Source organism: Passer domesticus, chromosome 20, assembly GCF_036417665.1.
Source record: "Passer domesticus isolate bPasDom1 chromosome 20, bPasDom1.hap1, whole genome shotgun sequence".
NCBI lineage: Eukaryota > Metazoa > Chordata > Aves > Passeriformes > Passeridae > Passer > Passer domesticus.
In genome coordinates, this window is record NC_087493.1 from 8259805 (window position 1) to 8283297 (window position 23493).

General features: G+C 45.3%; 1 protein-coding gene across 8 annotated transcripts in view; it reads left to right on the forward strand.

The window, feature by feature from the left end:
* UNK (unk zinc finger) overlaps positions 1-23493 on the forward strand; it is a 50441-nt gene that overhangs the window by 1745 nt on the left and 25203 nt on the right. The gene's annotated exons all lie outside the window — the stretch shown is intronic.

Consider the following 23493-nt stretch of genomic DNA (forward strand, 5'->3'; position numbering starts at 1 on the left):
CCGTTGGTGTGTGTCACCTCCCTCAGGGAACACTTGTTGCTGGAATGTGCCTTTCCTAACAAAAAAATACCCCTTCACTGCGTTGTCCCAAGGAAACACAACCTGTCGGAGCTGTGTGAAGCTGGCCTGTGATCACTTGTTGGAGGTTGTGGGGTGATGTTCCCATCCTCTTGTGCAATAGGGATAACGGATTGGGAGCAAGCATTGTCTTTGTGAGGTGGGCTGGCCGTGGGTGGCCGTGGCTGGAAATAGGTCAGGGGTTCCCTGTCCTTGAAAGAGAAAACTTTGGAGCTGTTCTTTGTGAACAGAATACATGTGCTGAACCGTTTGCCCTTATCATTTTAGGGTGTTGTCCTACAAATACCCTACAAATACTCATATCTCTGGCTTGTGTTGATGCCCCCACCCAAAGTGAGACTCTGTGTGCTTTTAATTTCCATTTTCGTGCTTTTAATTTTCCATTTTGGTGGTGGACTTTTCTGCATCCACACTGCCATACCTGGAATAAAAAGAGCTTTGAGGAATCCACGGGCATGGGTGCATACAACCTGTGTGCCTGCTGCCGGGATCCCAGGCCAGCTGCCACCCCTTTCCTTCAGGAATACTGTGGCAGAGTGAGAACTTCCAGGTTGTGAAGATCCTGTCATGATTTTTAGGGAACTGTCAAGCCACAGTCTTGTAGGTTGAGTGGTTTCTGGTGTGGTTTACAAGTCTGACAGTTTTATGGGGGGAATGGGCATGGAAGAGTCTGCTGGGAATGTTGCTGTAGGGAAAAAGAGGGAGCAGGAGCTGCCTGTAGGGGTGGAGTGGCACTAGTGATGGAGAAAGAATCAGTCACAAGCGAGAAGGAAAACAAGGAGATGAGGTTGAGAAAGTGAGGACACTGGATAGAGGAAGGTGAACTTGGCTGAGCATGACTGTGGAAATAAGGATGTCAAGTGTTAGGAAAAATAGAGGAAGAAAGACTTCAAGAAACAGAGGAGATTGGGAAAGAGAACGGAAATGGGACAGCGTGGAACAAAGCTGGTGGTGTAATTAGCTTCTTTCCAGAGGGCAAAACTTGTGTTTTGAAGATGGATGCTATAAATACTTCAGTGAAAACAGTTGCAGAGGAGCTGAATAACCATAAGTGAAAGACGGGTTTGGGGGCTGCTGAGTGCTGACAGTGGGATGTGAGCCATCCTTTGGAAGTCTAGGATGTGTACACTGGGTCACATCAGACTGTAAACCTCCTCCTGATAACATATGGGAACTTATTTGGTGGTGGCTCATGTGAACAAGTTGTATGTTGTCAAAATGTAAATATTTTCTTCCTTTTTTTTTTTTTCCCTTAAATACAGTTTGTTTCCATAAAATGACACGAAGGTTACAAGTTGTAAACTCAAGTAGGCTTAATTATCTGCATACTTTGCTGTTCCCTGGGGACAGGCAATCTGGTGCTGGGGATCTCTCAGAAAGTTTTGGTTGTATTTGTAAGGAAATGTTCCAATTTCTGTATTAGCATGAATTTCTAAACTCTTGGTGTTACTTGCATGTGATTTTTTAGATCCTTTGCACCTCTGTCTTTCTGTCAGGAAGCCTTTATGTTTACTTGAGATGTGCAGCAAAAGAAAATGTGGCAAAAACAGAGCTGGTGATGCTCTCTCACACCTGTGTCACCGTTTGTTAGCAGAACAGGCTGAGCTTCCATGATTTGTGTCCTTTGGTAGCAGTCGTGGTGTGCAGCTGGATATTCCTGGAGACAAGTCCCTGGTAGATGCCAGAGTTTGCTGTTTAATTATGGATGGCCTGCTCCTTGTCTGGGATCTGGTATTCCATTTGTAGAACCCGAGTGAGTAACAGAATACTCCGTGGCTGCTCTTGTGCTCTCCCTGGGTGCTGGATTAGATGTTCCTGCACGTGGCTGCTTTCTGTGATCCCGTAGCAGGATGAGACCAGCATATTCCTGGGAACAAAAGGGTGAGACAGCCTCATCCCTGGGGCTTCCTGGAGGCTGGGATCAGCCTGGGGCGATGTGCTCTGCAGGGGCTGGATGGGAGGTGGATTTCATTTGGGTAGGCTCTGTCAAACCTCAGCTGAGGGTTGGTTTTGCAGCGTTTCTGGGCTCTGTCTAGCATGTTATTTCTGCAGGTACCTCTGTCTTTAATGTGTGTCTACTCATGTGGGTACAGCTTGGGTTGGAAGAAACTGAAAGCAAGTTCTCAGTCACTGGAGCTGTAGGTACAGAGTGCTCTGGGGTAGTTTTGTTTTGGTATGGTTCCTCTGTTTGGCTGCTGGCAGCGTGCTTGGTTTCAGTCAGGCTTGATGCCTTAATTGTGAATTGTAAAGATTGTTTCCACTGCTTGGGTGTTTATTGATCTGGCAGAATTTAGATAAGTGAAAGTGGAGCAGCCCTTTGTTCACTGTGCATTCACCTGAATGTCAGACAGTTTAATAACTGCAGGAAAGCAAAAGTTTAGGTGGAGATAAATTAACCCACTTAATAAAAAACCAGAGGGTCCCTTCAGTCCAGAGCATTCCAAGTACACACGATCACAAGCAGCATTAAAATACTCTGATTCAGGTGATAAACTCTTTGGGACACAGATTTGTTGTGCATTACCCAAATCATTGCTACTCAAGACATTTCTCTTGAGTGTGCCCATCTTAGATACGAGCAGCACCCTTGGAAGTAACCTTCAGGATTCTGTGTGCCCTCACTTGAGATCTGGGTGAGATGCCTGGGAGCACATCCTGTCCTCTTTTGCAGTGCATCAAGATAAGCTTTGTGATTATGCCTTTGCAGCATCAAAGGCAAAAAACTTGTCTTTCCTTTTGCACGAGGAGAGGAACTGTGGGAAATTCCTGAAGGATGAGTGCCCTCTAAGTCTTGCTGGAGCTGCATCCACATGGCTGTGTATGGCCCCCAGGGCAGAAGCCCAGCGGGGAGGCCGGTTGTCCAGGATAGCTCACGGAGGGTCCAGGATCGCCCAGCGGGGGTTCAGGCAGCCCAGGCAGCTATAGTGATTTGCAGCTCAGCTCTTTAGTGATTTCAGCTCTTTCAGCATGCCTGGGGCCGTCACCCTGGGTATAGCCGCAGCAGACGCAGAGAGAGAGGAGCAGCGCTGTATGGGTTCCGCAGGGTTCTTTATTGGGGTCCCCGCGAAGGTTCCAGGGACAGCTCTCCTCTGCCGAACCGGGCAGAGCTAGGGGTTTTTATACCTTACAGGGGGATTGAAAACTGTCCAATAGTAAGGGTCAGGGGAAAAAGTGGCCTATGAGTCTACAGAGAGATAACAGGGTCCGAAGGCGGAAGAGAGGGGCTTCTAAACCCTTAGTCATGCTGACTTGGTATTTCCTAGCTCAGGCTTCTGTTCTCCAAGGCCTTGCAGGCCTTGTGCCTGCTACAACTCCACTTTCTGTATTTAGAAAAAAGGCGTTCCCTATGGTTCTCTTAAAACAGTGGACAAGGCATGAGAACATAAGTAACACGATGACAATTACAAGAAAAATCCACAACATTCCCTTAACCAGAGATGCAACCCATCCCGTTAATCCCCATTGACCAAAGAGGTCATTGACCCAGTCTGGGGTCTGTTCTACTTTTAAGTCCTTCACAAGTCCCTTCAGTTTCTGGATGTTGGCGTGGATGGATTCCGAGCGTGAAGAAAGATTGAAGCAGCACATCCCTTCGAAGTCCTCGCAGCCATGTCCGTGGGCAAGCAGCAGGAAGTCAATCGCTGCTCGATTTTGGAGGGAGGCGTGTCTTGTGGTTTCTTCTTCCTTTAAGAGATCACTCAGGGCAGCAGAAGTAGCGTTAGCTTGCTTACTGAGCCAGCACCCAAGGTGATTTATGTCACCCAGGGCCTTAGCTGCAGCTACCCATGGTAGGAATATAGAGACCGCTATCTTTTTAGGTTTGTTCCAATCGTATAATTTGGGATCGCAATTTTCATCAAATGCTGTGTAGGACCTTTTGTGGCGTTTTAACTCGCTCTCTTTTTTCCAATTGTGCAACAAGGTGATATTTGGAGTAAGGGTAGACAGCTTTCCTAGGGTACAGGGACCTCCCTGGAGTCGGGAGGGGATCCCAGCCCATACTCTGTCACCACAGATGAGAAACGTTCCCTTGGGTAGAATTTTGGGATGGAGAGAGGACACAGAGATCACACGAGCAGTGTAATTACACCAATCGTGAGGGTTGTAGGCTTTGTTAATTGGTGATATGTCTTTTCGGTATGTGTTTTTGTTCAGATCAATTTCAGGCAAATTATTCTTTGGACGTCTAAAGTAAAATTTGACACAGAAGGTGGCCTTAGAGGACCCCAATAGATCCAATTCTTGAGGTTCCTCAAGAGCATTGGGCAGTATTTTTGTCCACTCGTCCCAAGTTTCTACCTGGTGGGGTCGCTTACCTGTGGTGCGGAGAAGCTCTGAATTATAGGCGGGCCAGTCATCGGCTACGAAAGGAATTCCTACTAGACATGTGGAAAGTGGGTTATCAACGCTCCCCATGGATAAGCACATGTTATCCTGTTTTAATGTTCTTGCTAAGGTTACCCAGACATTATGGCTCGGCTGTGGGCCGATCCAACCTACGGCACATGGCACGGTGAGGAACATCCAGGCAGCAGTGAGGACAGCGCCAACGGAGATATTTTTCATCTTTGGGCAGGAGTGGGGCTTCTGATAGGGAATATAAGCAAAATTTGTTATTTTTATGGTAGGAGGGGAGGGTTAGGGTTCCTTTCTTGTTCCTTTCCTCTGTTCCTTCCACCTCCCCCCTTTATTTTTAGTTTTTTACTGTTTTTTGTTTTTGTTTTTTTCTATGGTGCTAAGGGTGGGGGAGTGGGTAAAAGTTAGAGGCTTTTGGTAAGGGTAGATAAAAGGGATAATAGGGTTTTTTAGGGTAAAAAGGGTAATAACATCTAATTCAAAGAACAGTTTTGTTTTCAGGCTGTGCCTGGTCTAGGGCTTGATGCCACAGAATGTTGTTCAGCTTTCTGGTTTGTCTGCTGCTGTGTGATGGGACAGTCGTCTCCTCCACTTGTGGATGTTTGGCGACGTCTTCGTCTCCAGGCCGAGCTGGTCTGGTTTTGAGGAGGTCTTGTGTCTGACTCAGGAGGATTCTTGTCACTGCTTGTGGAAGTGGTATTTGCAGTGCCTAGGTATGGTTTTATGTTTTTCCCTGGGTACCATCTTGGACCAGATGGTAGCAGAACACACGCGTATCCTCTTCCCCACGTGATGAGTTCGAAAGGTCCAGAGACTTTATGTGTTTCTGGGTCCTTCACCAGCACAGGTGGTTTCTCTGTGAGCTTTGCTTGGGTGGTATTTGCAAAGTGGCGAAGTATGGGTGGATCAGGCTCTGAGGTTGTACAGTTCAGGAAGTTGATGACATAGAGAGCCTTGCAAAGTCTTTCAACTGGAGAGGTGATTTTTGTTCCTCTCTGTTGCTGATTGAGGACTCTTTTGAGAGTTTGGTGTGTCCTTTCCACGATGGATTGTCCTGTGGGGTTTGCAGGTATACCTGTCTTGTGTTGTATTCCCCACTCACTGAAGAACTCTTTCAACTTCCGAGAGGTATAGGCAGGACCATTGTCTGTTTTGATCTCCTTTGGTACTCCCAGGGTTGCAAATGCGAGGAGAAAATGTTTTATGGTGTGCTGCGCAGTTTCTCCTGTATGTGTTGATGCAAATACTGCTCCTGAGAACGTATCAACTGATACATGCACGTACTTTGACCTTCCAAAAGGTGCAAAGTGGGTTACATCTGTCTGCCACAGCTGGCAGCTGTTTAAACCTCGGGGATTGACTCCCGTCCCCATGGATGGTATTTGGTAGTTTTGACAGTTCGGGCATGTGGCAACAATAGCTTTTGCCTGATCTTTTGAAAGCTTGAACATTCTGATAAGGGCAGGCACATTTTGATGAAAAAATGAGTGTGACAACTTCGCCTGGGCAAAGATGTTAGGGACATTAGCAGTCTCTATTGCCATGGCTAAGGTGTCTGCTTTCCTGTTCCCTTCTGCAATGAAACCTGGGAGGTCAGTGTGTGACCTCACATGCATTATATAGTAAGGTTGTTTTCTGTGGGAAATTAAGCGTGTTAATGTAGAAATCAATTGGTATAACTTTGGATTGGAAACCTCTTTGAGAAGAGCATGTTCTGCTCTCATAGCTATGCCAGCAACATAAGCTGAATCTGTGACCAGATTAAAAGGTTCGTCTTTGAATTTCTCAAAGGCTCTGACAACAGCTGCTAACTCCGCAATCTGTGGAGATCCCTCCACTATTTTTATGTCAGATTCCCAATTTTGGGTCTTAGGGTCCCTCCACGTCATTACCGACTTGTGGGATGACCCTGAGCCATCTGTAAAGACGGTTAGAGCTTTGAGAGGTGTCCTACTTTGGACTAATTTTGGAGTCAGATGAAATGTTACATCACGATTAAAAAGCTTATGTTTTGGGATATGCACTGAAATTTGGCCTGTATAGCTGTCTAAGGCATACTGGAGACTCTCATTGGTCTGGAGCAAATGTTCCAGGTCCCCAGTGGTCATTGGCAAATATATGCATGTGAACTCACACCCTGCAAGGGAACGGAGGCGAGTTCTAGCCTTTTTTATTAAATGTGCCATAATTTCTTGGAAGGTGGTAATGGTTTTTGTGGGTTGGTTATTTGTAAAGATCCACTCCAGGATTAGTAAAGGGTCTCGAAGTTGAGTGTCCCATTGGAAAATCAGTCCATAGAACCTAGGTGCTTTTCCCAGAATGACGAACTGGAAAGGCAGGCTGGGCTCGAAACGATGGGCTTTGCGTGAAGACAGGGCTTCCTGGACCTTGGTGATGGCATCTCGGGCCTCTGGTGTTAGAGTGCATGGAGAGTCCAGATTCTCCTTGCCCCGAAGAAGGCTGAACAGTGGAGCGAGGTCCTCTGTTGTAATTCCTAGCAGTGGACGTACCCAGTTGATGGATCCGCACAGACTGTGTAAGTCTCTCAGGGTTTTTGGGTCGTCTCGGATGGCGAGCGGCTGGGGTACGATGGTCCGTTCCCGGATCTGGAGTCCAAGGTAAGTCCATGGATTGGTGTACTGTATTTTGTCCTCACGGATCTCAAATCCTGCCTTTTCTATGGTTTCAATAGTCTTTTTAACTGCTTTGTCCAAGTACGTTTTTTCTGGTGCACAGACCAGAATATCGTCCATATAGTGATGGATGATCGCACCTGGGAATAGGTTCCGAACAGGAGACAGGATGTGAGCAACATACCACTGGCATATACTGGGATTGCATCTTAGTCCTTGTGGAAGAAAACACCAATGATATCTCTTGAGTGGAGCCTCTCTGTTAAGAGAGGGAACGGAGAAGGCAAACCGTGGAGCGTCCTGGGGATGCAGCGGGATGCTGAAGAAACAGTCTTTAATATCAATGATAGCAAGTGTCCAGTCTCTAGGCAGCATCGATGGTGAGGGCAGGCCAGGCTGAAGGGGACCCATGTCCTCGATGACCTCGTTGATTTTTCGAAGATCGTGGAGGAGCCTCCACCTGTCCGTTCCAGGCTTTTGTAGTACGAAGACTGGAGAATTCCAAGGGCTGGTGGTCTCTACGATGTGGCCTTTGGCGAGCTGTTCATCCACAAGGGCATGTAGTGCGCGCAGTTTGACTTTAGAGAGGGGCCACTGCTCGATCCAGATCGGGTCATGGCATTTCCAGGTGAGACGAGGAGTGTCTGGCAGTGCGCGCTCCTCAGTGGCCCCAATTAGAAATCCGGACTGGGAATACGTAGGGAGGCTCCCCACTGACATAAAATGTCCCGTCCATACAAGGTGATGGGGGCCCTTACCACAAACGGGCGGATGGTTGCCAACTTGCCTTCAGGCCCTTCGACGAGGATGTTGTTCTTGCTCCGCATGGAAACTGTAGCTCCACCGATCCCTGTGATCATGCCTGCCACAGGTTGTAGCTCCCAGTGAGCTGGCCATTCTGAGCGGGCGATGATGGTCACGTCTGCACCGGTATCCAGCATCCCTGGTAGGTGGAACTTCTCTCCTCTGCAGGTAAGACCGCACTCGATGACAGGCTTACTCGGTCCCACAACTTGTATCCACATTGCTGTGGGGTTGAGAGGAAGCTGTTCCCTGTGATTCTTAGGGAGTAGAAAGGCCTGTGCAAATGAGGTACCCTTTGGAAGAAAATATGGTAAGTCTGTGCAGTACACCTGGACAAAGATTTCTTGTCCCGGGTGCACTGTTTGTACTTCTGGAACAACAAATATTTCCTTTGGGGTATGGAGAGAATCACCTAGAATTAGGATGTTAGAAGGACCTCCTTTTGGCCCACGTTTGCCTGTGGGAACACGATAAACATTGTTATTTTTAAAGTCAATGGACAGTGCAGTTACCAGCTGACGGCGCGTTCCCTTTGGTATTGCTCCGTGTGTTGGATCCTCCTCATGTGGTCTGGAATCTCCTGGGATGGTGCGTGACTGGGTCTGGATGGCCTTTGATTTGATGTCCTTGCGTGGGGCCCCACCACGCTCCGATGGAAGTTTCCCGGACGCGGCTGATAGTACTGCTGATTCTGGGGCCTTTGGTGGAAATTGCGAGGGTACCTGGGAGGTGACCTCTCTGGACAGTCCTTTATAAAATGTCCAAAATCTCCGCAGTGGTAGCAGCGGACCTGGTCTTTAGAAGCTATTACTGCATATGCACTAGAAACTCCTTCTGCAACACCCTTAGTAACTGCTTGGGCCACTGTGTCGTCAGTGGACAGGTGACGTGTGCAGCTTTCCAGCATTTGCTCTATGGTAGGCTCTGTGTCCAAGGGTAAGGCTCTCAGAATTACTTTACATTTTTCATTTGCATTACTCATGGCAAGTTTACACAACAGTTCTTTTCTTGCCTCTGTGCTCTCTATTTGTTTTTCCAGAGCATCCTTAATTCTATCCACAAATTTGATAAAGCTTTCATCTATTCCTTGTTTGATAGTAGAAAAATGGTGGGTAGGGGTAGAATCATCTGGGGTGAGAAATAAAGAGGTTTTTGCTGCTATAGCCACGTCTTGTAATGTTGCCTTAGGTAAAGTATCAGCTTGGTCAGAGGGTTTCTGCAAATCCCCTTCACCAGCCAGCTGTTCGAGTGTAAAATTTGGCTTATCAGCATCTGCAGCATAGTTATCTGATAATGTTTTTAATTGCTTTTTCCAATGCCTTTCCCAAAGCATGTACTCGGCGGGAGAAAGGAGGCACTGGGCAATATTTTTAATATCGTGGGGTACCAGAACATGTGCTGAGAACGTAGCTTCTAGGAAATTTCTAAAAATATGTGAACTTCTACCATGTTCTGTGGCTGTATTTCTTAATTGCACAAGTTCTTTATTTGTAATAGGTTCCCATGTCTTTCTATTAGTGGCACCTCCTTTTTTCCCCTTCTTATATTCTACTGGAAAGGCAGTAATTCTCTGAGCTAATTGCCAGTCCCCTGCCTGTGTGGCTTCCATTTTTATTTTTGCCCAAGGATCTACATATTCTATTTCCAAATCAGAATCGCTGTCACTGCTGTCATCAGATGACGAGAAGTGAGAGCTATCAGGTCGTGCCTTATGTTTCTTATGGCTGGCTGGAGCTGCATTTGGCAGAGGTGCCTGTGGCTGGGCAGGGTATAGGGCAGCACATGGCAGGACGTGGCTACAGCGAGACAGCATTGCCGGAGTGGCCGTGCAATGCGTGATACAGCAGGCACAGGACTGGGGGGCGTGGGGAGGGGGGGCAGAACTGAGGGAAGTCTGGGGGGTCCCGACCGGGGGCTGCGGAGCGTGGGTATGGGGTTGCGCAGCGAGGGTATGGGGGCAGAGGGTATGCGGGATGGAGGAGGCGGCGGGACTGGAAGAGGGTGCGGCGGATACAGGATGGCTTGGGTCAGGGGCGGATCCGCGGACAGGCACGATTCCGGCGGCAGGCAAAGGCGCGGTGGTGGGGGGGGGCGCGGGTACCCAGGCGGGCTGATCCCGTGCCGCAGCAGGGACGGTGCCGGGGGCAGGGAAAGACGCGATGGTAGCGGGGGGGGCGAGGGCGGCGGAGGGAGTGGGCGCGGCAGGGACAGGAGGGACGGCAAGGGGGGTGGGGGTGGCCTCAGTAGGGTCGGGGGGAGCAGGGGGAGGGGTGGGGTTTGGGTCAGTCCCGGCGGGAACTAGCGCAGATGCTCTCGGAGATAACACAGAGCAAGGAGGCGCGCAGGATGTGGCTCCCGAGGGGCAGGCAGGGGGGAAGAGGGGGTGGGCAGGGGCCGTGGGCGCCCTGGGGTCGGGTGGTTGCGGCGCAGATGGCGGGACCCTAGGACCCAGCGGAGTGCTGGAATCCAGGGTGGAGGGGCTGTTATCTCCTCCATTAGCATTTGAAATAGGCGCTTCTGTTAAGTGAGATAAGAACTTTTCGTTTCGTTCGACAGAAGTTAGCCCTGAAGCTAAAATCTTTTTGTTAGTTTTTTCTACAGCTTTAGTGATAGCGTGGAACATCGGTAAAAACTGAGTTACAGAAAAGTCTTGGTTAGTTTGAAACTTATATATCGTGGTCCCAATTGTATCCCAAAAGGAGTCTAAGGTAATAGTCTGTGTATTAGTATCTGGGAAGTGGCAGAGAATCCATTTTATAAAACGTTTCAGGTTAGTTTTTGAAAGGTTACCTTTAGAAAAAGAAAAGTTGTTAGAAGATAGGATTTCTAGGATTAGGGAATATAAATCTCTCTCGTTCTGGGATCGTTTACTAAGCTTTGATCCCATTTTTCAGTTCCCGCCAGCAGAAAAAAGAGAAAAAAAAGAAAAAACCCAAAAAAAAAGGACCCAAGGAAAAAATATTTTTGCGCGCAAGAGAGGCTGTGTTAAACTTACACTTTTCAGCCTGTTGTGGGTCAAAGTTCTGCTGGGGGTCGTCTGCTCATCAGCCTCCGCGGACACTCGCGTGCCCAGGTGTCGTTGTTGCGGGTCGGCTGACGTCCTGTCCAGAAGAGTCCTTCTAAAACGAAGAGCTTCTCCTTCCAGGATCTCTGGCGAGCGGAGGCAGTGACAATTTCACGAAGAAATGCTGCTCCTCTGGAATGCCAGGTCCGGCATTCAGTTCCGCGGCCAGGCTATCGCGGCGGTTCAGATGTCGGCCCAGGGGCCCCCCGCTGTTCGGGCGTCGTCCCTGTTCGGGCGCCAGCTATGGCCCCCAGGGCAGAAGCCCAGCGGGGAGGCCGGTTGTCCAGGATAGCTCACGGAGGGTCCAGGATCGCCCAGCGGGGGTTCAGGCAGCCCAGGCAGCTATAGTGATTTGCAGCTCAGCTCTTTAGTGATTTCAGCTCTTTCAGCATGCCTGGGGCCGTCACCCTGGGTATAGCCGCAGCAGACGCAGAGAGAGAGGAGCAGCGCTGTATGGGTTCCGCAGGGTTCTTTATTGGGGTCCCCGCGAAGGTTCCAGGGACAGCTCTCCTCTGCCGAACCGGGCAGAGCTAGGGGTTTTTATACCTTACAGGGGGATTGAAAACTGTCCAATAGTAAGGGTCAGGGGAAAAAGTGGCCTATGAGTCTACAGAGAGATAACAGGGTCCGAAGGCGGAAGAGAGGGGCTTCTAAACCCTTAGTCATGCTGACTTGGTATTTCCTAGCTCAGGCTTCTGTTCTCCAAGGCCTTGCAGGCCTTGTGCCTGCTACAGCTGTGGTGTAGGGACTGCTGGCTGCTGCTCACCCAAGCTTTGTCTTGTAACCATTCTGGTGCCATTTGGGCTTGGAAGGACCAGAATGCTCAAATGAAGGACTTTGTAAACAGGGATGAAAATGGAGCTGGTGCAATACTTTGGCTGTTACTGAAACCAGAGACATTCTTGTGTCTGCATTGTGCCTTGTCTGGTGGTTTCTTGGCCTTAAATAGGAACTCAGGTTGGGACAGCAATGGGAATGTGGGTGAAGAAGAAGTAAAAATACCAGAACCATAGGTGTGCTTATTTAAAGTCTTATCTCAAAATTGTACATGTGAATTTTTACTCAAAACCGACAGCACTCAAAAATGCACCTCAGAGCATCCGCAGCAGCAGAGAGTTATCCTTATCTCCTTATCAGTGGACAGTGTCTTACCACTGGCAGAGCAAACAGGACATGTCTGATCTCAAACGTGCAGACTGATGTCTGTGGGAAGAAAACCAAAAACCAGATGTGTAGCTAACAATTTTTCAGGGTTGCTGTTTGCTCTTCCAGGTCCCATAACATTTGCCTGCACAGTCTGTTAGAGTATACATTTGATCTGCTTGAGTTGGGTGGTCCTCACACCCTACTGCACGAGTTGAGGCTTTGGAAATTGTTTTTAGAAACCCTTTGTGTTCTTTTTAAACCATCAGGACTCTTAAAATAACAAACTGCTGCCCTAATTCTGCTTTGGTTTTACTGGTGATAACCCTTAGATCAATAAGCTGATATGGACTTAGATACAAGTTGTAGAAACTATACCTGTTGTTTCAACAAAAAAAACCCAAAAAAGCCACCTCAACAAAACAAAACACAAAACTAAACAAAGAAAAAAAAAACCCAAATAACCCAGAACACAAAAACAACAAAGAGAAGCCCAGTTGTTTTTAGGTTTCAGATTTGGTAATACCTTTGGAGATAGCACAGATGTATAATAGATTATGTTATTATTGTATTATATACAATGTAAGGTAATACCCTTAGGAAAGTACAGAGTGAGTCAGTACTTTTAAACCTGGGACTTACCAGTGGTCCACTACATCATTACCTGCAAATGTCATCTTATCAGGAAAGCATCAGCTGGTTATTATTATTACTGGTATTTTTTGAGTCTGTGTGAACTTCACCGAATGCACATCCACTGCCAGCTGTTATTAGGAAGTGTGAATAGTTACAGGAAGTTGGAAATATAAAGTGCTGGAGTGTGAACAGGAAGAGCTGCCTTCACAGTATGCTCTCACCACCAAACACATGTGCTGAAAATAACATTTTAGATTTTATGGTTCTTCAAAGGCCGAGTGTTGAAAGGCTCCAGCTTGAGAGAGGGGCTGGCAGGGGCATTTGGGCCCAATCTGTGCCCCAAATGTGTTGGGGCAAAAAGGAGTTTTCCCCTCCTGTTGAAGTGGGGCTGGACCTGTGGTTTGCTTGCTGCATTCCCACTTCTTGAGTACTTCTGCATATCAGTCTGACAGGGAATTCACATGGATAGCTGCTCTAGAGGTGCCATATCAATATTTTGCAGAGCAAAAAGCTTCGTGTGCTGCTGTGATGTTTTCAGAATTAGTTTTGGTCTGGCAAGGTTTGGTGTTTCAAAAATCCAAAACTCTGTGAAAGAGGAGAGGGGTTCAATGATGCAGAATTGTTTCAATGTGTAAGATGGTTCTTTAATGTAATAAAAAGTATTATGTTGATGATTATATGTTGCTTACATTAGGATATAGGATAGTTTTTTGTGGCATGGGAGGCAATGTTAAGGTTAATAATTGTTCTATAAAGTCTAGGACTTGTTGATTCTGTGGGTCTCTCCCAGTTCCATTTATTCTATGATCCTGAGAACCTCAGAGCTTAGAGTTTCCCATTATATCAGTTTTTCTCATTTTGTAAGTTTATGTATTGTCTAGTATTTTTTACATCATGTGGCTTTATTTTAAGGAACATTGTGTTGGAATTCCAACATTTTATTGTCTTTACAGCTATTCTTCTTCCAGAAAAAAGTTTTTACTATCTTCTAGGAGCAGCTGATCCTGCTTGTTCCAAGGGGTCTGACTAGTGTTCTGAGGAGAATCTTCCTGCAGTGTGTTCCAGCATCCCTGCCTGGCTGCTCGCTGTGTGTCCCTGCCCCTGTGACGGCGTGGCAGGAGGGAATGTGTCAGGACATCAGTTAATCACACTTATTGTGTGGCACATTAGCATGAGCTGTCACTGAGGACTGTGTTAATGCACCCGCCTGAGCCTGGGCAGGGACACAGCCCTTCTGTGGTCCCTGTTAAAGGAACTGTAATTTCCGAGAGAGGAGCAAAATAAAGAGGCAATAATATCTCTAATTGCTGTGTTGAGGCTCGTGGAAGCCTGCTTGTCAGGGCATGAAGAGCCATGTTCACTTTCAGACGATGCTGAGGAGATGTTTTGTTCCTTCCATTAACTTTTTGCTTTTAAATACTTCATAAATCTTTTTGAAAGCAGCAGAAATAGGCTGAAAGAGATGGTGAGAAGTTACCTGGTCCCTTTGCCAAGGAGTCACCTACATCACTTTAGCTAAGATTTTTTTTTGGGGTCTAATTGTCATTGATTTTTAATATTGTATCAGTTTTCACTTTAAACTGGATTTTGGTGAATTATAGGAGGGAGTAAATCACAGCACTATCTTATAAAGAATTTATGTACTCTATAAACTTTCTGTAACGTTCAGCAAATCAGGTACAGAGCTCTTGCTGAAAGCTGTGTGTGCACAGAGCCAGCCAGCCATTCCCCCCCAGTGTCCTAAATTAATGGGTGGTCACATGCCAGCAGGCTGTGGAGCAAGTGCCATTTCTTAGCTACCTTTTGTCCCCTCTAATTTATTGAGAGAGAGTTTGTCTTTTATATCAGGGCATCGAATCCACGGAGCCTCAGCAGAAGGGTGCCCAGGGAGATGCTAAAGGCTTGTACCTTCCCAAACTCCTCCTTGTGATGACAGCCAATTTAGATGCTTGTGATGATTTTCTCAGCAATCTCTTGTCCTGTGTATTTTGATCAGTGCTTGATGCAGTTAATACCAGGTTGACATTTGAAATATCAGTTGGAGTGAGTGTTCCCTTGAAATGAATACCAACAATTCCTTCTCTCCTTTAGTTCTAGTGCAGCTTCTGACTCACAGACCCTCACCTTGCTGTAGTATTCATTCAGGTTTAGGAGGTGATTGGTACAACAAGGAAAGTTCTAGGTTTTATTTGAAATAAATATTTTAAGCAATTTTAAACTCTAAAATGAAATGATGGCAATAAAAGAACCAGATCACTGAAATGCTCAATACTGGCCTGATTCTTATCTCTGGTTAGAAGTCAGAGACATTTAATTGAATGAACTTTTTCAGAACAGTGGTAGAGAAGAAACTTGCACTGAATTTGTGGTCAAACAAAAAAAATCTCATACCATCTCTAATTATCTGTTGGTCAAAGTGGCAAATCCATTTCAGCAGAGCATACACTGTCTTCCTAAGACTGATGGAACTGTTAAGTGCAGCTAAGAAATTAAGGTGGGATGGCTTTTAATCACTGTATGCCTAAAATCTGTTTTGATTAATATGCAGCCATGGCCATATGAAAAGGGAATTAGTTTTTTGAAACTATTCTGGATGAACTTGGAACCAGAACTTGGGGGTTGGAACTGGCTGATCTCTGAGGTCTTTTCCAGCTCAAGCCATTCTATGATTCTATGAATATCTACAAAAAACCCAGAATTAAAGTCAGTATTATTTGTTATCCTTTGTCTTAGTCAGTATTATTTGTTATCCTTTGTCTTCAGCATGTCACCACAGCTCAAAAAGAAGCTGTCAGTCCACACCCAGTGTGCTCTGAGGTGATTTCTTTTTTTCTCCTCCAAAGTTTTCAATAGCCTGGGAGTTTTCATTGATGGTGTTTGACTGTTACTGTCACAGCAGAAATACAAACAGCAGATGCCTGAGGAAACTGTGCAGCTTTACAGCAACAAAAAAAATATTGTTTGCACATTTAAAATATCATGAGAGTGCCGCCAGATTTATCAGTGCATTGATTAGTCCAAGTGGGAAGTGAGAGGCTGTGGCATAGCCTGGGGTTTGCCTGCCTTCCCCTTGCAGGAGAGCTGTGCCAGCGTGCAGTGGAGCTTCTTTGGACATTTATTCAGAGTGTGCCTTCTGTGTGGAGGGTTGAAATCGAGTCCACTGGGCCACAGCAGGCACAGATGAAGTCTGATTTGAGTGCTGAGCAGAAAAGAAAATCGATTGAATGGTTGACATTGATTCTTCAAAATCAACCAGTAAGGGTTGGCTTTTATCTTTGTGCTGGCACATAGGTTATGGATGCAGGTTCATGCTTGTTAGATAATCACCGTGTTTTGTTTCAAACTCACAGCAGAAAATGTCTGTTCACAAATGAAAGCCTTTCCAAAGGGGCTGCTGCAAATCTGGTTGGTGTTTAACCTGAGAAGAAGCAGATGCTATTTAATTTCCAGTGGAGATTGGGCTGGGTGAGAGCACTACAGAGCTGTCATGTGGAGCTTTGGTTGTCTGGTTTTGGTCCTGTGTAAATACAGCCCTTCCAACAGCTCATGTTCTGTCTTAAAACTGTTGTGAGTGTGGGGCTGCAGCTGATCTGTGAGCTGTGTGTTAAATCATGGGGGTCTTGGCGTGGCCAGGAGAGGGAAGGCTACTGTGCTCTGTTTCCAAAGCACCCCTTGTGAGACAAGATGTTGAGGCTTAGCTGGCTAAAAATGCTCATAACAATCTGCAGCTGAAAGCCTGAGCTGTGGAGTGGATTGTATGGAAATAATATTTTTCTGAATTGCCCATTATGAATTCTTGCATGTGGGATGTTTTGTTTTAGGGAACTAGCAGAGTGAGTAACACAAGTTTTCAAACAGCCCAGCCCTGTTCCCAGCCTTCCCTGGTGTTTCTGCAGTTGTAAGCCCTGGGTAGGCTTTGTTAGTGCTTGAATCAGTGGTGAGAGAAGTCGAGTGTGGAAAAAACATTTGCTGGAAACTGGAACTTTAATTTTTACAGCACAGGATGTCAGGGTGTAATTCAGACTTTAATTTGTTGTGCCAAACCTGGTGTGTGTTAACCCCTCTTGGTTACACTTAACACTGGGATAAAGAGGCTTCATCCACCCCATCCATAAGAGATGGGATAATATAAGTTAATATACGAGTTAATATAAGAGAGAAAATTTACCTGGCTATAAGCTGAATAAATGACCATAATAGACAAGTCTGTGAAGTAATTAGTAGTAAAACATTTAACTGCTCATATTTAAGCATATGTTGATATATTGTGCTGACAGCTGAAGCAGGTACAGACCTTCAGCAGTGTGTGCAGCTGTCTGGATGCAGTGAGCTCCAGTGTTTGCCCTGCAACAGGCTCAGCCCACGTTACAGAAAAAGAATTATTTCCATATGAAGCTGTTTTCATAGACTCAGCACTTACACAGGTGCTGTAGGGAAGGATTAATGACAACTAAATACTTGTGGAGCAACAGCCAGCCCAGAGAGGGATGAGGGTTGTTTCAGCCAGGATGATCCATGTTTGAAAACAGCAAAGTGTGCTTTAGGCACAGTTTACATAAACTAACGGTGTCAAATTGCAGATATGTCATTTCAACTTGGAAAAATGGGCTGTGTGTTTAAAACACTGCATGAACTGCCTAAATATTGAGTTAATTTTGAGGTCATGTCTAATACATATTCATTGCCAAGTAATTTGGGAGAAAAAGGATAACTAACTCAAGGAAATGTAAATGTAAGTTCAAGGCTTTGTGCAGAATTCTGGATCTTGGTGAATGGCTTTTAGGGAAATGCATCTGAAATGTAATGCCATTAAGTGTTTGCCTTTGCCAGTACTTGGGTTGTTTTAATTAAAAAGGTGAAAGCTCTGTGTAAACAAATACTTGTGTTTGAAATGGATTTTATTGGTATGACTTGGTTATATACATTTCATGGTCTGCTGATGCAACAAGTGCTTGCTTTTTAAAGACAGCACGCCGCCAAAAAATGACTCAAATTGCTTTATTTGTCAGGTTTTGAGTGACACAACTCGACGGGTGCCAAGCAAAGGGATGCACAGCTCCCAGGAAGTCTGAGCAAGGAGCTCTTCCCCGACACCCAGGGGCAGGAACACAGTTGTGACTCGTGGAGCTCATGCCTTGGCTGCTCACAAATGTGATAAATGTGTGTTTTATCAAGTGAGCTCTGGCTTGAAAGCCTTGATTTTTGTTCCTCATCAGGACAGTGTTGATGAGCTTCTCGGCTGCAGCGTGGCACTTGTCTCCAAACAAAGCCATTTTTGCTATAACTGTGGAAACTGAACAATGTTTTGCCTGAAGCTGGTGCAAATCTGTCTTCCCGTGATGGGCCAGCACCACACTTCTCTGTTTTCCCTTCATTTTTCAGTGTAGACAAGGCACAACTGTTTGTCTGACTTTTTCCTTCTAATTGAAAAACATCCTGATGGTTTCTGATAGTTGCCAACACGTGTTATTTTTAGCCTGAACTTTTGCAGTCACTCAGTTATCTATGAAATATTGGTAATACAGAATTCATTCATCACGGCTGAAATAAATTCACTGTGTTCTTGTCCAGCCCGTGGTCTCCTTTGAAACCCAGAAATGGAGCTCCAGTAGGGATCAGGTTACTGTTGAGTGTGCCTGGGTGCATTTTGGTGTGTTATCCTCAGTTTCCTGCAGTCTGGCAGTTTGTATTTTACCTTCTGCAGTACGCTCTGCATTTCTATTTATTTGGAAGCATCCAGCTCAACTTTGCTTGCTAAGTCATTGAGATGCTGAGAAAATGGAAGAGTTGAGTGGTGCCTGCCTATTTCTGCAACAAAAACTGGGGGAGCCATGGGTTATGGATGTGGGCAGTTGTCATTTTGACCGCTGAGGTACACAGTGAGTTACAAGAAGTCTTAAAACAAAAAAACCTCCAAAACCAAACAAACCCAACTCCATGCATCTGTAATGAGTCTCTCCAACTCTCACTTTCTTTATTTGCCCTTAGACTGACATTGTTGTCAAGCTCTAATGGAGGAGGGGAAATCTAACAGCTTCAAAATCACACACTGCTGTCTGTGTGTGACCTTTTTCCAGTTGATGGTTCAATTTATTTAGGTGATAAAGAAAACACTGAGGCATGTGAAGTCTATCTTCTTGACAGATCTGAGCTTACTGAAACTTTTCCCTCATCCTTTTCTCCTTCCCCACATTCACAGTCAGCCTTTTGTTTTTATAAAGTGATCCATATATTTTTTCTTTGAGATTTAAATGCTTTCTAATCTTTTCAAGGTTTACAGAACTGCACCTGGCTGCTGAGGGTGTGGAGAGGCAGATGGACTGATGGTTCTGGAGATGTCCTGGGAGAGATGTTTGATTTTTGTGCCAAATGGTGCATGGTGTATGCAAAAAACTTGGGGTGTGAAGTGTGAGGGCTTGGTCAGGTCTATGATGTTATTTTTCTAAATACTATTAAATGTTGTAAAAGGGGAAATATCCAATATTGGTGAGCCACTGTAGCTCATAGACCTCATCTAGTGGGTGAGCATTCCTGCCCATGGCAAGAGGTTTTAAGTAGATGATCTTTAAGGTTTCTTTCAACCCAAACCATGCCTTGACACAGATTTCTGGCAGAACTCAATGGGAAGTTTTCCTAAAATTATGATTAAAACTTTGAAGATTGCTGCTAAATGTGTTTGTTACAGTTTCATATTTAACAGTGACTCATGTGAGGCTCTGTTTCAATATTAAATTACATCTGCCAGTCAGTAAAAAATATTGGTTGAAACAGACTTGTCTTAACTTCTGCTCTTGCTAGAAGGACACAAAACATTGCAGAGTTGTAAACCAAGCTGCTGGTGGTCTGCAGCTACTGGGTCAGGGATTTGCTCGACTTGTGCCACCTCTAGGAACAAGGAACTACAACACTCATGAAGTCAGATTGTTTCACATCTTTCCTCCCAAATTCCAAGAAATCTTGAGAGTTGAAGGCTCTGTTCCCTGTCAGGAAGCTTTGCATTGAAATGCTAGCATTTCCTAAGATGTTGTGTGAGTATAAAACTCTCCAAATTATTTTGGAGCAATCCTATTCTTTAACTCCCTGTTTTTATCTCACTTATTCTGAAACATGGCCCAAGAGCAAAACCTCCTGAGCAATGTCAGAGCTGCACATCAGGGGTTTTCTCTATCAATAATATGTTAAATGAAAGGTGTATTAGCAGGATTTTTATTGAGTATCCTGTTGGAATAAGTAGATTCTGTCATGCACCACTGACTCATTTCAATTGGAATACCACAGTTCAGTAAAAGAAAATAATTGAGTCATGGGTTTCTTACTTAAAGTGTGTCTGATATCATCTTTTGCAATAAAATTTTACGAGGGTGAAATGAATTTAGAGAGCTGATTTAATATGGACAGCTCTTTTCCTCTTGTGTTGGGGTGGCTCTCTGATCTTAAGAAGAAAATAGCAGTTTTGAAAATATCCCCAAAAGATAAGCATTATTAAATTAGGAATATCAATATCTATAGTTAGATATTTTCTCCTGGGTTTTGCAATGCTGTCTACTGAGCAGACAGTCTGTTGGATAAGCACACCCTGGTTTGCTTCAGATAATTTTATCTGTGTTAGCTCAAACCACTAATTTAAATTTTTAAGTGAAGCTGGTGGGATATATATGTGTGTATATATATATATGGGTATGGGGGTGTTTGGTTGTTTTTTTTTAATTTCTTTTTTAAACTTTTCACAACCTGATTTAGGAAGACTTCTCAATTCTGCTGTCTGGACAGATCAGTGCCACTCAGAGCTTCTAGAAGAGAAAGCTGACGAGCAGCTGAGAGCAGTGACCTCTCAGACTGCATTTTTCAGGAAGGATATGAACTGGGACCACCTGAGACTTTACAGAGAGGGCCATGGCCTCATGCAGTCTTGTCTGAAATAGCAGGACATGACTGATAGAAAAATGCCAACAAATGTCCCCAGCATTGCAGTGTACTTTTGTGCCAGTGAAATGGCATTTTTGCCAGCATAATACTTTGAGAGAAGGCACACATTACTAAAATAAGTGGTAATGGCAGAAGAGCATTTTCTCCCCGATATCTGAAATCTTATCAGGAGTGTAAAACTTGGTTTAAAGAAAAAAAAGAACAAAACAGAAAAAAAAAACCCTAAACCAAAACCCAAGACAAAACACACAACCTAAAAATTACTTTGTAGATTTCTTGTTAGATTTGCCTCTGGAGGCTCTTCTGGACAAGTGGCTGAGGATCTATACCGCCCTGAACTACTAATTTCTAATATTAATGCTAATAACAAAGTGAAGTGCCCACACAGGCTGGACTTTAGGACCAGCCCAGGCTGGGCTGCTCTCTCTGGGTGGGTTTGCTGTGAGAGCAGCTATGGGAGCAAGCCCAGGGGCTGTGCCCTGAGTGAGGACCTGGTGTAAGAGCTGCTCCAGGCTTACCCTGGTGTGACACCAGAGCAGCAGTGCTGCCACAGCCTGTCAGCCTTTCCCCAGGTGCCCCAGCACAGTTCCAGGGGTGTAAACTCACCCCCACCCGTGTGTGGGATGCAGGTGATGGTGGTGTTAGATCTCCCTGCTGCCCTACATTGCAGACCGTGTCCTGGGCTGCATTACCTGACTCTAATGGTTTTATTATCCCATGGTTTTCTCTCATTCTGCTGCAGAAGGTTCAGGTCCTGTTTGTCAGCCTCTTTTTGGGCCCAGGAGGAATTTGGGCAGAAAGGGGGTTGACCTGCAAGAGCAAGAAGGGCAAAGGAGAGGAGCTCGTCTTGGGACCTACATAAAGGTCTCAAACAGTGTTGGAAGTAAAGCAGAGCCTGGCTTTGCATCACAGAAGCCACAAGAGTTTTGAGGAGCTGGTTTTAATCTTTTCATTTCCTTGCTCCTTGGTATTGTTTCTCTCCCTGGTCTTTCTGATCCCTCTGTTACAAAGCAGAGGCTGTCTTGGCGTCAGTGTGCATCTTCCAGTGATTTCTGGGAGCTTTGGGTTAAGGCTTTTTTGAGGAATTTGGAGCTCAGCTGTGCATTACCAGCACATTTTCCTGAATTGAGCTCACTCCACTGCATGTGTGACTTGGGTCAAGTTTGACAGGAAGCTGCAGCCCTGGAAGCAGGATGGATGCAGGAATCCTCTTGTACAGAGCTGCTTCAGCACACCAGTGTGAACCAGAAAGCTGCAGAAAAGCAGGAGGTCTCTGCACTAGGTGGTAAGGAGGGGGACCAGGACACAACTGAAATTGTGAAGGATAAAAATGAAACTTCTAGGTTAAAAATTCTTCGGTTCTTGCTTTGGTTTTTTTCCTCGTTTTTTCTAGGTTTGAATTTTTTTCTTCTTTCCCCACTGCACTCATCTTTTTCCCTGCAGCTCCCAGAGCAGGTTCCTGCTCCATTCCTCCAGGGCAGAGGGAGAACTCCTGCAATTCCCAGCTGCAGAGGTAAACACTTGCTACCCTGCCCTGCAGACTCCAGCAATTAAAGACAGTGAGCACCTCCCCACTAGTGTAAATAATTGCAGAATAATCACTGCCCCTTCCCTCATCCCAGAGGAAGTGGAATTTCAGCAGAGTAGCACTGAGGTTTTTCTAATGCTTTACTGCTCATATTGGTCTCTGGGAGTTCCAAAAACTACTCCAAAAACCTCTCCTCTTGTTTTTCTAGGGAAAAACCTTTCATTTCCGGCAGCGTCCGTCCTGTTTGACAGCGAGTTCAGCTCAGCCTGGGGACTTTGTTCTGCATTGTTCTGGCCAGTCTTGTCCTATTTGTTTAGAATTGCATTCATCTTTGTTTACTAGGGCTCATAAATGGTAACATTTCCTCCAGGAATCTGGGTGTTGCTGTTGATGTTAGTGTTGTATCAGAAGACAGTGCTGTGTGCTTTCCACTTTTTAAAAATTACATGGGTATGAAAATATAACATATACTTACTTTTTTTTTAATTTACAAAAGAAATATGGAAATAGCTCCAGTATGAAATAGGGGTAATAATTCTTCTACCCCTCAAGTGAGGGCTGTAGAGTTTCCTGAGAGGAGTTGAGAAATGCAAGTTATCGTTGCTGGATTTCCTGTTCCTGTACAGGCACAGCGTTTGCCTGACATGCTGTGAAATGTGTACCACTCCTCAACGTGTTTGCAGCTTTGAGGGTCCTTCTGAAATTCCTTTTTTCAGCTGTTCTGGAAAAAAAATAAATTACAGAGACCATTGACACCAGAAGGATCTGTCACGATGGTGTTCTCTGTGTTTTGTTTAGAGCCTTTGCAAAGAGGCTCCTGAAATATTAATGGCTTTCTGATTTGTGAGACATCACATTGCGGTGGTGCAGGCTCTGTATCCTCTCTGTGTTCCCAAAACACACGTGGTTTAGAGGCCTTTTATATATTTTAATACTGAGTGGCTGGTTGAGTGGTCTGTATTCTCCCAGAGGAGCCAAAACTCACTTCATGGATCAAGAAAATAAAGGGCTGTAAGGCAATTTACCATTCAGGCTATTGTGGAGGAGGGTGATTTAAAACGTTGTAGTGGCTTGGAAAAAAGGAAAACCCAAAGCACTGATTGAAAGGCTTGAAATGACTGAGTTAATGTGACAACTCTCCTTCCCTCACTTGGGTTTGTTGCAGAGGTGGCTGTGCACAGTTAATGCTCAGTGGTACCTGTTTGCAGACTTGCTTTGAAATTAAGAGTGAGACATCATTTATTTAATAGAGACCATTAAAGAGCAACTTTCCTATGAAGCAAGTTAGGTGTTAAACACTTTTCAGGTGAACCATTTACTTATGT